At 36.1% G+C, this 16,226-nt stretch overlaps 1 protein-coding gene across 1 annotated transcript in view; it reads left to right on the top strand.

Moving 5' to 3' along the window:
• Window positions 1-16,226, top strand: part of LOC26526255 (unconventional myosin-VIIa) — a 713,556-nt gene that overhangs the window by 413,214 nt on the left and 284,116 nt on the right. The gene's annotated exons all lie outside the window — the stretch shown is intronic.

The raw sequence follows: 16,226 nt of genomic DNA, 5'->3' as shown, positions 1-16,226 counted from the left end.
ATTTTGAACATAAAATTTATTTTGTACATTTTCTATTAAAATGTTTTGATTACTATCTGGATATGGATTTTTTGCTCTTTTTGCTTCGAGCCAATCCCTAGAGCTGACTTCAATTAAGGCGGCATATTTGGAATAAACGTCAATACATGACAGGAATGTTTTATTATCGATTAAATAAAAATCGATAACATATTTTTCTCTAGGATTGAAAATTTCTGGCGTTAACTCGTAATTTAATTTAGTGTCTCTATGTTCTGTTTTGCACATGTTACATACTTCACATTCGTTGATAATGTTCTGTATTAACTTTTGATAGTCTGGGTAGTAATATTTTTCTTTAAAAATTTTGGTTTGTTTTTCTATACCTGGATGTAAGAGTTCTCTGGGGGTTTTTATTATTACTTTAAATTCTGAATATGTTTCAATATCTATTCATTTACTGGTTGCTCTTATAACTTTAGTTATGTTGTTCGGACTTACTAGAAATTGTCAAGGCGTTTTGAAATGTAAGGAAATCTATTTCATTATGAAAATAAATTACGCTATTATTTGTACACAAATATTCTTTTATTAATTCTTTTGCATATGCGCTTGTCATTTCTTTATAATGGATTTTTAGTTTTGTTTTATGAAAATATTTTCTTATTTCTGTATTGTTATTGTCGTCTTTGACAAATTCTATTTGTCTATTATAGCAGTTTATTGGTCTTTCCGTAAAGGAAATGTAATTTTGGTTATCTTCATGGCTACTATGTATGGTAGCAACTGAAGTGGGAGATTCGCCGTAGAAGTTTTCTATTTTTACACGTGAAAGTGCATCGGCGACATGGTTTTCTTTTTCTGGTACATATTTTATATGGTAATCAAACTCATTTAGTCTGATTTTCCATCTTTGGAGTTTCAGGTTTGGTTCCTTGATATTATCGAGCCAAACTAAAGCACTAAGGATCTGAAATTTACGACCAAAAAGATAGGACCTGAAGTATTTAGTTGCCCAGACAATAGCTAAAAGTTCTTTTTCTATTGGTGAATAATTAAGTTCATGTTCATTGAGAGTGCGGCTAGCGTAACAAACGGGTTTACGATCCTGTGATAATACAGCACCTAGAGCGGCATTGCTTGCATCTGTGGTTAATGAGAATGTTTTTTCGAAATTTGGGTAAATTAATATTGGTTCGGACATAATTAAAAATTTTAATTTTTCGAAGGCTGATATATACTCGGTATCTTCAGAATTTATAACGGACCCTTTTTTAGTTTTTGTGTTATGGGTTTAGCAATTTTTGCAAAGTTAGGGATAAATTTACGGTAGAAACCGCAAAGTCCTAAAAATGATTTTATTTCTTTATTAGTTTTAGGTAATGGGAATGTCTGTATGGCTTCTATTTTATTTGGGTTGGGCTTTATGCCTTCAGTAGTTACAATGTGTCCTAAGAGCTCTGTTTCTCTTTTCATAAATTCGCATTTGTCAAGTTGTAACTTTAGATTAGCTTCTTGTAATTTAGCAAATACTTTACGTAGAGATAACAAGTGTTCTTCCAATAAAGTGGAAAAAACTATTATATCCTCCATGTAAACTAAACAATCTTTGTAAATTAGGTCTTCTAATAGATTGTTAATACAACGTTGAAATGTTGCAGGTGCGTTCTTCAGTCCAAATGGCATTCGAGTGTACTCGTAATGTCCATTTTTTGTGGAAAGAGCTGTTTTTTGAATCGAGCTTTCATCCATTTGGATCTGATGAAAACCTTTTGCTAAATCTATGATAGTGAAATATTGAGACCTACCTAGCTTATCTAGTATTTCATCCATGACAGGAATTGGGTATTTATCATCAATAGTAATTTCGTTTAGTTTGCGATAGTCGATTACTAACCTGAACTTTGTTTTACCAGAAGCATCGCTTATTTTCGGTATTATCCAGATAGGAGAACAGTAGGGTGAGTTCGATTTTCGAACAATGCCTTGTTGAATCATTTCTTTGATTTGTACCTCGACTTCCTTGTCGTAGGCCTGGGGTTATTTATAAGGTTTCCTATAGATTGGGTCTTCATGTTTAGTTTTGATGACATGCTTTACAGTACTTGTGAAGGTCAAATTTTCACCTTCTCTGATACAATACAGATCCCCAAATTCTTGAAGAATTTTAGTAAGGGCACCTGACTCTTCTTTATTTAGATGGTCAAGCCTGAATTCATTTTATTCCCTTATCTCGTTTCCTATTGCATAATTTGTGGCTTCATCATCAGTGGATAATGATGGCTGTAAAACATTCAAATAGTCGGGGTTGTCTTCTAGGCTACCTTCTCGTTCTGGTAGGTAGTCCATTAAGAAACTGTTGTTGTTTAAATCTACACTTCGTTTGTCAAAGTTTATTTGGGCGTTGGCGTCTTCTAGGAACCCTGTACCTAATATCATATCATAATTTTCGGAAAAATTGTGAATATAAAAAACTTGTTTAGTAGGGCAAAGCTTACTTGGTTTTAGAACTATGATTTTCTTTAGGGTTATTGTACCGTTAATGGTGTGGATTTGTAAATTAGTAGTTTTAACTGGGAAATTAAAAATGTTTGCTCTTATGATGTTTATTGTACCCCCAGTGTCTATAACACATCGAAGCGGTATATTGTTTAAAACAATATTTATGAAGGAATTGTGTCTTCTTCTTCGTCCTAGGCATGTAGATGAAAATTTTCGGACGTATCCATTTTTGAATGGCCGCTTGTAATAGGTCTTTGCCTTTTTGTTGTCGGATTCGGAGCGGATGAAGAAACTGGATTTTGTTGATAGTTGGAGGAATAATTTAAAGGATTTTGTGTCTGTGCTTGGTTGAGTTTTTGCTTATATTCTTGAAATAGGTATTCGAAAGGCTGGTCATGGCTGTTATTGTTTTTGTTCATATATTGATTTTTATTTTGGCTAATTGATTATAATCAAATTAATTAATTATAATCAAACTATAATTTTGATTTCTATTTTGATTATTTGAAGTGTTGTTATAGTTTGGGCTGTACTGATTTTTATTTTGGATATTTTGAGTGTTTTGGGATTTTGGGTGATCGGACCATGTACTGTCATAACAACCCTCCTGCTGTACAATTTGCTTTAATTTACTGACTGTTGTTATATAAAATCTGGCTAATTGCATGTAGAGTCTATCTGGGAGTTTTTTAATAATTACACTTTTTACTGTATTGTTCATTGCGTTTGTATAAATGTGATTATGTAGATCATTATTTTCTAAAGCTAGCTTATTTGTTATTACAAAGCATTTTGCTTCAAGCTCTTCTATGAACTTACGAACTGATCCATTGAATTGGGTGTTATATAGTCGTCTCAAAAGCTCTTCAAATGGTGTGTGGGTCTTGAACTCGGCGATTAGGGCTTCCTTCAATTCCGGCCATGTATTAGCTGCACTGAGCTGGGATACTCGTTGGGCGCCTCCAATTTGCATTTCGATTGCACTGAAGAGGACGTGTAACTGGCGGACGTCAGTTGATGGATATAGTTGAAGTATGAACTCTATTCTTCTTATGAACGAGCTCAGTTCCAGTGTCGTACCGGTAAATGTTGGTACCTGTCGAATCTGACCAAGAGCCTGGTTCAGATGATTCTCGGAGAGTAGTTGCACTTGTTGTTGTGGTAGTGCCATTGTTGTTTTTCTTGTTTTTGTTGTTGTTGATTTTATTTTATTTTCCACTCCTCGTAGCGGTCACGCTTTTTTTTTTGCGGGCTACACACTGTATTTGGTTGATATGCAAAACCTGGGGCTTCAATTACCCTTTAGTGGTCTTGTCTTTGCAGCACTTATGTAATTTTTTCACTTCTATTTTCACACTATTATGGTGGGTTACCAAGTTGAAGCGGTTTTAATTATTAAGCACTGTATGACTGGCTGATAGTTACTTCTTGTAGCACTGATTAGCTACAAAGTTGAAGTTAAATCACACACGAAGGTTCTTTGTTGGTCACTATAAGTTTAGGACCACCGACTGCGCCAATGACGAGTTCGCGGTTGCAAGTTTTGAAAAAAATATAAGTTTTTATTTCAAGATAATAATACAACTTTGAATCGGAGTCAATTCATGTCTTAATGGTATAGTGGATGAATTAGAACTAAATCTGGAGTGTGAGTTGAACGCTTAGCAAACCCTTGGCCGACTTTGTTTATATGAGCTTGAAGGCTCTCTTCTTTATTCAAATGGGTTGTGCTCTTTAAGAGAGTTGCGCATCGAAAATTACCAGGATTTGTGCTGCGTAAGCTATTTGGTTGCTTAGTGGGAATATGGAATTCGGCATCGGCGGATGTTTATGTCTATGAATCAATTGTTTATGTTAACGCGGCCGAAATTGTTATTGTCAACACGAGCTTGGGATCTGACTTATGTGTTGGGGTTTGTAAGTTTAAGTGTGTTGCTGGGCAAATGGATTGGGTGGGTGGGTGTGATCAAGTGGTACATATGTACTGTGTGTGTGGTGTGTGTGTGTGTAACAAAGTGTTATACTATGGTACAAATGCTACTATATATATTTCATATTAGCCATTATATCAGTTTAAACAATTTTTTTAACCAAGTCTGTTCAAATGTACTGATCTTTTTATAATTTTATTGTGTTTTACGTATAGGGCTAAGACGAATTTACCGACAATAACAATAGTCAAATTAAAGAGCAGTATAAAAATGGTTTTAATGTCTTTCAAATGATCTACTACTAGTTATATGTTTTTAGGCAACGGCTGGTGAGTAGAGATTAATGGTAGAAAGTAATGGTAGAGACATAGACAAAACTGCTGCCTTTTTTAACTTGCTTTGCACCGCTGGTCCTGGCTCTAATTTTTTTGTTTATCCTAGCCCTATGGGATCGACCGACTCTGGTAGATGTTTATGTACAAGTATAAGTGTATAAGATATACACCACAGTTCCACAATCGGCTACGCCAGCAGAGACAACTGTTTCCGCTGCACAGCCGACGCCAATGTTAAGGCGAGGAATTAGGATGATATTTAAAACATATTCATCGATTTTTCATTTCTAGCCATTTCAAAAACACGAGAGTTACCACTCTTCATCTACCTAAGCCTCTCAGAGCCAAAACACAAACCGTTTGCCGATAAATACAACGCCCCACATTGCGCCACAAAGCGGAAGCATATATAAACAGCTCGTGACCGTCCGGATGCCCATGCAAATTAAGAATTCTCTTACGAATCGATGAAATTCGATTGTTTTGCGTATGTAATTGGTGGTGCATTAATGCGCAGTAGAAGCGGAAGCTTCTGTTTATGTTTATGTTCGGTGGTGGACCAGCTGAAGGCATGGGCAAAGACAAAAGTCAAAGCTGTGTGAATTGATTTGATGGCTAAGGCAAATGCCAATTGCCAGATACAAAGGCAACAAATGAACGGACTTGTTTTGGACGAAAGTGTTTATACTTTAAATGCGGGGCACTGTATTAGGGGTTATATAACTTGCAGCATTTTTTCTGGTCGCTGAGCTAGCGTGGCGGATGTGGCTCAACGACAAATACAAAAACTTCCCGGATTTAAGCAAAGCATTTATGAAAGAAACAATTAAAATAGTTTAAACTAAAAAAGAAGCATGGAAGGGACAGGAATAAGGAGCACTGGACCAAGGAGTACAGGTTCTGTAACTGGGGCATCCGGTTCACGAGCAGAATATCGAGGAAATCTGGAGACGGAATTATGAAAGTGGGAAACTATACAAGTAAATAATAATATATATAATAAAAACAAGATAAAAACAAGCAATAGTCGAGTTGCCCGACTTTCGGATACCCGTTACTCAGTTAGTGGAAGTGCAAACGAGAAAATTCAAAATTTTCCGAAACATTGGTAAAAATTAGGGAAAAAAATAATAAAATGAAAAAATAAAAAAATTCGTATGTGTGGGCGTAAGTGTTTTGGGCGGTTTGTGGGCTTTAGAGTGGGCGTGGGAAAAAGTTTTTTTTGGCAAATCTATTTTACAAGATAATATATATTAAAAAGTAAAAAACATCAACAATTATCACAACTTTTTTCAAAAGTGTGGGCGTGACAGTTGTGGGCGGCTTGTGGTTGCTGCTTCTATGTCTCTGGAAGCAGCATGCTAAATCATGCTTAATATTCTAGCTTTTGTAGTTCCTGAGATCGAGGCGTTCATACGGACAGACGGACATGGCCAGTTCGACTCGGTTATTGATCCTGATCAAGAATATAAGTTAACTAAAGTTAACTCAGCCAGAAAATCAAAAAAATACTACAGCAACGGCATTCTGCAATGTAAGCATTATGACCGACGTCGTTGCATAGACGGCAAACACAGCATATTTGCGTGGCCGCTATGAGCATGGATTCGAAACAATACGTTTCGTTTTCATTCTTTGCCTTTAATTTCTGTACTCTGAAGTTTAGTTTGATTTTTTGCTCCCACGCCACAGCTACGCTTGGCTCGGAATAATAAATAATAAATCTGAACTCCTGTCTTTTATTGTCACGGCACCGCCTGACATAAGACTCGTAGAGCGGCGCGCGTTATTCGCCGTCCAAGAACTAATTTATAAATTAAGTAATTGGGATAATCCTGAACACTGGATGATCCTCACGCAGATAACGATGGCTTTGGCCTAGAGACTCAGATAAGCTATTACGGCGGATCGCCGGAGTTTCAATTAATGAGCTGGTGCTCTTTATTACTTCAAATGTAAATGCGAACTGACTTAAAAGCTAACATAGAAATAGCCTCATAGCGGCTTCTGCCAATGTGCAGAGCTTCTGCCGGCTATGTGCGAGCTTCCGGCCAAATGCTTGGTCAGCAATTTGACCGGTGCTGGTGAGCAGACGGTTAACTTAGTTAACTTATATATACTTTACTTTTTAATCGGAAACGTTTCCTTCTACCTGTTACATACTTTTTAACGAATCTAGTATATCCTTTTACTCTACGAGTAACGGGTATAACAAGAGAAAATGCTTTAGTGTATCAGATACACAGCTCAGCTAGTGGAAATGCGAACGAGAAATTTCTTAATTTTCTTGAATATCGGTAGAAAAAAATTAAAAAAAAATTAACAGTTTTTCAAAGGTTTGGGCGTGACTGTCTTGGGTGTCAAAAAGTTTTCGGCAAATCGATAGAAATTTATAAGACTAATAAAAAATGAAAAAGTATCAAAACAATTTTCAAAAGTTGTCGCTAGAGTCGGCGTGGCAACATCATTTAATAAACTTGCGCTGCGTCTACGCCGACACATAGCTGGAAGTTCGTTGCAACCGAGCAACAGGTCTGATGCCTGCTTGTTGTTCGGTGTGACAACGTGCAGCAAGATTGACTCAATTACTAAAACTAAATTACATATTGTTACGAAATGAGGCCTAAGCCCCGGAAAATCCAAGCATTATCTCATCTTCCGAAACCATCTTCAATCACACAGATTGATTTTCGAAAAATCAAAATCATCATAGTCCTAACTAGTTAATTATTTTCGACCCCAAATATTCTAAATACGGATGGAAAGCTTACACATTCGTCACATTCTTTGTAATGGCATAGTTGCGGAAAACTCGGACACAAGGCAATAGCAAAATACCGAAAGGAGAAGAGCAGAAAAGAAAGACGGGACGAGACCAGGCCATAAAAGCGGTAACAACGGTAACGTGTTTTTAATTGCATTAATGGATTTATTGCATCAGTGTGTACGAAGGGACCAGCAACAGCGAATATAAGCATCGAGAGAAGAGTGGACAGTGCGGTTCTTCAGCTAAACGAGACTGCAATACAATTTTGTGAGCGGCTTCCATTTCTTTTTTATTCTGGTTCCGAAGGCACGGTAATAAAAAAAACAACCAGCGAGAGGGTAGCCTGCAAAATATGCCATAATCTTGTAGCTTTGAGAGGCATAGGCGACAATGTTCTCAATAGCAATTTGCAAATACTGTCCACCGTACAAATTTCCGAATTTAACTTTGAGTTATTATTTCACGTGCTGCCTCAAATATGATATGATAATGGGACAAGATATTTTTCTTTGGAGTAATGTTAGAGAATAACAGGTTCATTATTTATAAAACCCAAACGGTATTATCTCATATTAAATGCGATTGACTCAATTAGTAGTGACTAATCAAAACTAAATTACATATTGGCTAAATATTCCATGTTTTTTATTGATGGTATCCCTACTAACCGTGGTTCTCCGTTTGCTAGATAAGAATAAAATCGTTCAAAGGCGACCTTATCGCTTATAGTAAGGGATCTAGAAAAGGATATAGTAAGGGATAAAATGCACCAAATGTTAGAGGACCTAGTAGCTCTCCCTTCGCCCAATGCTACAAGTAAAAATAAAAACTCGGAAAACTCTCTGCAGAATATGATATGAAAATTTAACAAATGGACGTAGTCCCCGCCTATCTGAACGGTGAAAAACAGTTATTGAGGTCCCAGACGATTTCAGTCGAGATGATAAAAAAGTTATGTCTAGTGCACCAATTAAAGCTGCAAGTTCTTGGAGGACATTTTTAAGGACATTTGTTTGCTAAAAAAAAGGCTTTACATGGACTCCGTCAATTATAATTATTTTGGGCCAACTGAATAAGACCCGTGTTTGTTTGAAATATGACAGGAAGGAAAACTTTTGCTAGTTATGATCTGCGCTAATGATTTATTATTGGCATCAAATAATTCAAAATGGCTACGAGAGACAAAAAAAATGATCTGAAACATTTTAAATGAATGATTTTAGACCAGTAAAACCGTGCATGGGCATCTCATTTAAGTAAAATGTAAAAAAAAAACTTAAATTTATATGTGTCTAGAGAAGTATGTCGACGGCATCATAAAGAAATATTGGGTGTTATATTGTAAGCCGTCGGCTACACCTATCGAGACTAGTGACCACCTGAGCCAATCGAAAGCGAGATAAAAAGGCATCATAGTTGTAGTGTACGTAGTTCGATAGATTTTTAACTAGTTGGTCTTTTAATAGTGGGTGGTAATTACTAATAAAGAGGACCTTGTACTTCCTTCGCTAGGGATGCGCACTCTTGCTATCCTCGGGTCTAGCTCGCCGTAGGTCGGGGTTCTTTTAGCTTAGGATAGTACGAAACGCTACTACATTTTAATAAGTGCGTCTTACTCATAAACAATATTCAAAAGTGGACTACCGATTAATAAAAGAAGTGGCTTTATATTGATACTAATGATACACGCCGACACGTGTGAAGATAAACTACAGATTCTGATAAGTATTGGGAATTTTGGATGTTAATAATTCCCTAAGTCTTTACCCTCCCTACCATGACAATGCTACTTAAAATATTTACATTGTCCCTTGGCCAAGTTCAAAATAACTCTACCACATATTTAAGGAAGTGTTCAACATAAGTACTCGACAAACCATTAAATCTATTTATTCACAATTCATTCTTTTTCAATATATCTTCAATCATAATTCCATTTATATAAATTCAGTTTAATAAGCGGTCTCATTAAATCTCTTTTACAAACTAACAATATTTTTATCTACGCATAATTATCCTAGTCATTCTCTAACTCTTCATTTTTGTTTATATTCAGTGGGTAAAATAAAGTATATAAAAGTAAAGTGTAAAGCAAATATATATAAGTAATTGAATATAAAATTAGCAAATATAATTATATAATCCTTAGTCAAATGCAGATATTATTTTAATTAGACGTTCGAGTGGCATTTTGTTAGAATTTTAATATAGGTAATTCAAAATAATGTTTTTATCATTGTTGTTGTAGTACTCACGACCTTAAATATCCACTCCATGATGTGCGTAAAGTTGGGCCCAAGTTCACGTTGACATTGTCGAGCTGTATAGCAACCAAATGCTCTTATATAGGCCGGGCCTTCCTTACGCCTTGGGGTCGAATCTCGTTGCCACTTTCACACGAATCGAACACGGAAATTTATTGAAATATCCCACTCTTGTTTTATGAGATTGGATATATATATAACTAATTATATTTCACGTGTATGCGAAGTTTAAATGGGCAGCGTCAAAAATTGTGAGCGTTCGCCACGAAGTTTTATCCGATAATGATCTAAGCTCTGGGAAGCTGCATGCTGGTGGTCGCTGTTATAGCTTTTCTTTCCCTAACTGTATAATCGTACGATAATATTCTGTCCTGATTGGTCTAAGACAATTCTCTCGCTTTTTGTTTTACACAAAAGCTGCTATAATTTAGGGCGAGGGTGTCTTGAAGAGTTATTGCAGTGTAAAGTTACGTTGGTCACTACACCACAGATAAGGGTAACGAGACTATTTCAAGGAAGCCTTATCTGAAGAAACTCCTTGTTTTCTAGCTTGTATATCCTTCAAAGGGAATACTCCTAATTTCCTTCCTCTCTCATCCTCTAATTCATAGTAGTACGAGCTACGTTTCTTATAAACTTTAGCTGGGATAAATACGGGTGCCAATTTACTACTGAATTTCTTTACGGCATTACTTTGTGTAAAGTTTCTAGCATAAACGAAATCGCCGTTTTTAAATTCTATCTGCCGTGTGCGTAGGTTGTATCTATTCGCGTTTTCTTCATGGGATCGGTTTAGGTTCAGTTTAGCTTGCCGTCTCTGCAGTTCTAAAGCCTCCGGTTTAGATAACCGAGTGTCGTCCGTTAACATATTTAGAGAACGCAGAGGACCTTGCCGTTAAGGATCATATTTTGTCCAAATGTCAGAAAGTAAGGTGACGAACCTGTGCTTCTATGCAACGACGCTCTTAAAGATCCGCTGATAGCGTCTAAGTTGTCATCCCAATTTGTATGATCTTTCCCTATATAAGAGGTAAGGTTAACCATGAGTTGAGCCTGTTGTTGGCTAACAGTAAACTGTATAAAGTTCATCAACTCTGGTTGAGTACTAAAAGCCATACTGGAATTCGTTGGAGGTTCTGTTAAGATCCTATCCAAATTTCCTCTGTAAGTATTTCTTGTAGACACTCCTCGTCTAGGAGGTGTACCTCGGATCCTGCCTGATCTGGTATTTCTCCTTAATGGGAAAATATCATTATTATCTTGACATTCGCTTACGCCAGATGTGCCAGCTGTTGCAGCATCTAATTCAGCGAACAGAGTGTTATTAGAGTGAGATAAATTCGATTCGTTGCAATCTGCATTGCAAATTGGACATGTTTGTGTGCTTTTTAAGTGGTTTATAATGCACTTTTTATGAAATGTATGCCTGCACGATGTTGTTGCTGACAAAACGGTTGGTGCTAAGATTTCTTTACATATGGCACAGCTATTTTCAACGCCTTGTGAAACTTCAACTGCATTACCTGCACTATTCTTGGCTGCCATATTATTGTTGTTAAGATATGTTGTAATTATTTGGTTTGTCTTTCTTTATGTCGATCACTTCTATCAGAATCTTAGTTGTATCTCTATTTATTAGTGGATTGTAGCTCATTGCCTCATGCTTTTATTTACTTGAAAATCGGACAATATACGGACTTATTGAAGTGTAAGTATAATGTATTCCAAAAAAATCAAATTGTAAATAAAGTTGAGTAAAGAAACGTATGGTGATGAGCTCCTGTGGATTCGAAACAGTTCCCTTGGTCGATCAATTCGCTTTCAAATTGAATCGCATGTTCCTAAGTTTTACTATCCCTTCCAAATAGATGCTCTCAATCCAATATGTTAATTTATTGGAATTAGTTACATTGTGTTTTAACTGTGGATGGATTACTTTAGAGCTTAGTGTGCTATAACAAGTTAAGGACTTTTCGAGCTTCACGTCTGAGCCAAAAATGTGTAGTACTTGTCGTGCTCCACTCGTTGGGCTTCAAAAATGTGTAGTACTTGTCGAGCCCCACTCGTTGGCTTCAAAAATGTGTAGTACTTGTCGAGCCCCACGTTGGGTGCCAAAAATGTGTAGTGTACGTAGTTCGATAGATTTTTAAGTAGTTGGTCTTTTAATAGTGGGTGGTAATTACTAATAAAGAGGATCTTGTACTTCCTTCGCTAGGGATGCGCACTCTTGCTATGCTCGGGTCTAGCTCGCCGTAGGTCGGGGTTCTTTTAGCTTAGGATAGTACGAAACGCTACTACATTTTAATAAGTGCGTCTTACTCATAAATAATATTCAAAAGTGGACTACCGATTAATAAAAGAAGTGGCTTTATATTGATACTAATGATACACGCCGACACGTGTGAAGATAAACTACAGATTCTGATAAGTATTGGGAATTTTGGATGTTAATAATTCCCTAAGTCTTTACCCTCCCTACCATGACAATGCTACTTAAAATATTTACATTGTCCCTTGGCCAAGTTCAAAATAACTCTACCACATATTTAAGAAAGTGTTCAACATAAGTACTCGACAAACCATTAAATCTATTTATTCACAATTCATTATTTTTCAATATATCTTCAATCATAATTCCATTTATATAAATTCAGTTTAATAAGCGGTCTCATTAAATCTCTTTTACAAACTAACAATATTTTTATCTGCGCATAATTATCCTAGTCATTCTCTAACTCTTCATTTTTGTTTATATTCAGTGGGTAAAATAAAGTATATAAAAGTAAAGTGTAAAGCAAATATATATAAGTAATTGAATATAAAATTAGCAAATATAATTATATAATCTTTAATCAAATGCAGATATTATTTTAATTAGACGTTCGAGTGGCATTTTGTTAGAATTTTAATATGGGTAATTCAAAATAATGTTTTTATCATTGTTGTTGTAGTACTCACGACCTTAAATATCCACTCCATGATGTGCGTAAAGTTGGGCCCAAGTTCACGTTGACATTGTCGAGCTGTAGGTCAAACTTTAAAGGTTCTAAGTTAAATTCCTATTCAAATGCCAAAAGTTCCGTCAATCTGCGAGTATTTAATTCATTATAAATCGCAATACAAAAGAAAATCAAGAATCAAAACAAAACACGAAATATAACTGCAGCACTGCAGCGATAAGACCTTAGGAAACCGCTGGCTGCTACGCTGCGTTGCGATAAGACGAAATCACAAAGTTAGACCTCCGTTGGTCATAGGAGATGATCTTCACTGCGTGACGATGATGATGTTGAATTATAATTAAATCTGCTCCGGTCGTCTAAACTTCTGCATAGCTGAATAATCGGGATGAGCTCTAGCCTTCCAATATATTTGGCCAGTTATCATTCGGCAGGTGGCCGGTTGCGTAACTTGTTGGCTGAAGGTTATGTCGCCTCGTGGCCTCTTCTGGGAGCGACGGGGTTTAAACCATGAGCTGATGCGGGGGTCGACGAGACGGGGGGGGTAGTCGGCTGTAGAGCAACCAAATGCTCTTATATAGGCCGGGCCTTCCTTACGCCTTGGTGTCGAATCTCGTTGCCACTTTCATACGAATCGAACACGGAAATTTATTGAAATATCCCACTCTTGTTTTATGAGATTGGATATATATATAACTAATTATATTTCACGTGTATGCGAAGTTTAAATGGGCAGCGTCAAAAATTGTGAGCGTTCGCCACGAAGTTTTATCCGATAATGATCTAAGCTCTGGGAAGCTGCATGCTGGTGGTCGCTGTTATAGCTTTTCTTTCCCTAACTGTATAATCGTACGATAATATTCTGTCCTGATTGGTCTAAGACAATTCTCTCGCTTTTTGTTTTACACAAAAGCTGCTATAATTTAGGGCGAGGGTGTCTTGAAGAGTTATTGCAGTGTAAAGTTACGTTGGTCACTACAGAGTTTAATTGTCAGATGCAGTTAAGAATGCGATGTTTATTTAATCTCTACTCAAACGTATTGGCACTAACTGTAAGTCAGTACGAATCTTCAATGACAACCAAAGTGCCCAACAACTGGTTAAAGGGCTTGGATTTCATCCTAGGTTCAAGCATAGAAGTGGCGATATTATTATCGAATACATGCAATCAGATTGCATGCCTCCTGATGTCTTCACCGAGGTGAATGTCTCTCCTTTTCGTTACTCGTGTTCATCAAGAGAACTCTGGAACCTTTGTTCTTCTTTGCACCAAATTGTTGCCTTCTGATTCGGTATGAACATTTCTTCTGTTCATTTCGGCACAAGAACACGCCAAAAGGATATAATAATTAAATTGACACATTATGTTTTAACTAACTATATATGTTAGTTAGGCGAATCCCAAAAAATTATTGGGATTAGCTTACCCACGTTGCCACGCCCACAAGCCGTCCAAAACGCCCACACTTTTGAAAGATGTTTTAATTTTCTTCATTAATTCTTTTTTTTTCCTATTTTTATCAATATGCCAGAAGTATTTGAAAATTTCTTGTTCGCACTTCCATTAGCTGAGTAACGACAGGTGGGAAACTGGACTTTGCGTTCTCTTTTGTTTTATCTTAATGCTCACAATTTTTCTTCGGCGAACTCGATTTTAGTGTTCTCTCTTGTTTTATCTTATTGCTCACAATTTTTCCGCGAGGAAAAAAGCTAAAGAGAATGCTTTAGTCGAGTTCCCCGACTATCAGATACCCGTTTCAAAGCTAATGGAAGTGCGAACAAGAAATCTATAGAAATTTACAAGATATGAAAAATAAATTAGTAAATATCACATTTTTAAAAGTGTGACGTGACAGTTTTGGTCGAATTGTGAGCTTAGGAGTGGACGTTACTCTACGAGTAACGGGTATACAAATTATTAGCCGTACTGTCTAGTAGCATATTAAATATTTCCGCACTTATCTTTTTGAAAGGAGTCTTAAAATATACTCTGACCATGTACCGCTTGTTTGGTTACATAGCATTAAAGAGCTTAATATGATATTACAACGATGGAAAAAATATCAGAGTTTGAAAAAATACATAAAAGGATAATGGAATCACGTAGTTGTCAATAATTACAAAATAATATAAAGACGATAAAGTTGAGGAAGAAGTATATTAGAATGAAGACGATATGAATACAACTGCAGCAACGAGGCACAGTGCATATGATGATTGCATACAAACCTATGTATAAAGGACCTATTAACGTATTTAATTATGTATTTTTTTTTTTTTTGAAAATGGAAATCATGACTGCATTGAACTTACTACTTTAAAAAGTCTATTAATAAAATAATTTACAGTGACATGACTAAACTTTTAGCAAAAGAAATAATTCTAAAATATTTACATTAATAATATAATTATTTACATTAATATGGAATTAATTAAACCAAATACCAACCAAGCTAATATAAAGAATACACGAAAAAACTATACATCAAGGTATTAAAATGTCTTAAGGCGATTTAAAAACGAAATACTATTTACCGTACGTACAGAAACTTACTCTTACATGAAGTTTGTAATTTATGCTAAGCAGAGCACAGAGAAGTGGGGCGTTATAGTGGCCGTGGCAACTTTCTGAATCAAGGCGTCACTAGAGCCTGAACGTCTAATCTTGACGTTTATACGGACGGACAGACGGCAGACGGATGGACATGGCCATATCGACTCGACTATTGATCCTGACTAAAATATATATAGTGACATATGTACCATTGAAACACTTGACAGCACATACACACACAGTACATAGTACATATGTACCACAGTACCATTTGACCACTCACACACACAATATCAAACTGCCTAGCAACACATAAATCAGACCCCAAATTCTTGGTGACAATAACAACTTCGTCCGCGTTAACATAAACAAGTGATTTATAGACATAAACATCCGCCGATACAGAATTCGTTATTACCGCTAAGCAACAAAATTGCTAACGCAGCACAAATTCCTTTCTGGTAATTTTTCATGCGCAACTCTCTTAAAGAGCGCAGTCCCCTTGAACATAGAAGAGAGCCTCTTGTGCTCCATATAAACAAATTTAGCAAAAGGTTTGCTAAGCGTTCATCTCGCACTCCAGCCGATTATGAATTTTAGATTTGACTTGAAATAAACTTTCAACTTTTAATCAAACAACTTTTTGCCAACACCAACACTTCTTGAAAATGTTTTGATAATTTCAAGTATTCTTATTATTATTGTAAATTTATATTTTGATTTATCAAAAAACTTTATGCCACGCCCGCTCTAACGTTCACCAACCGATCAAAACTATCACGCCCACTCTTTTGGAAAATGTTTCGAATTTTTTGTTTCTTTTAATTTGTGTTGCAAATTTCTATCGGTATACCAAGAACACTTTGGCCACGCTCCTTCTAACGCCCACATGGCCACACTTTTGAAACATTTATTTTATTTTATTTTTTAATTG

This window comes from Drosophila erecta, unplaced genomic scaffold (assembly GCF_003286155.1).
Source record: "Drosophila erecta strain 14021-0224.00,06,07 unplaced genomic scaffold, DereRS2 tig00000021-arrow-pilon, whole genome shotgun sequence".
In the NCBI taxonomy this organism is placed as follows: Eukaryota; Metazoa; Arthropoda; class Insecta; order Diptera; family Drosophilidae; genus Drosophila; species Drosophila erecta.
This window is presented reverse-complemented; position numbering and strand designations above follow the sequence as displayed.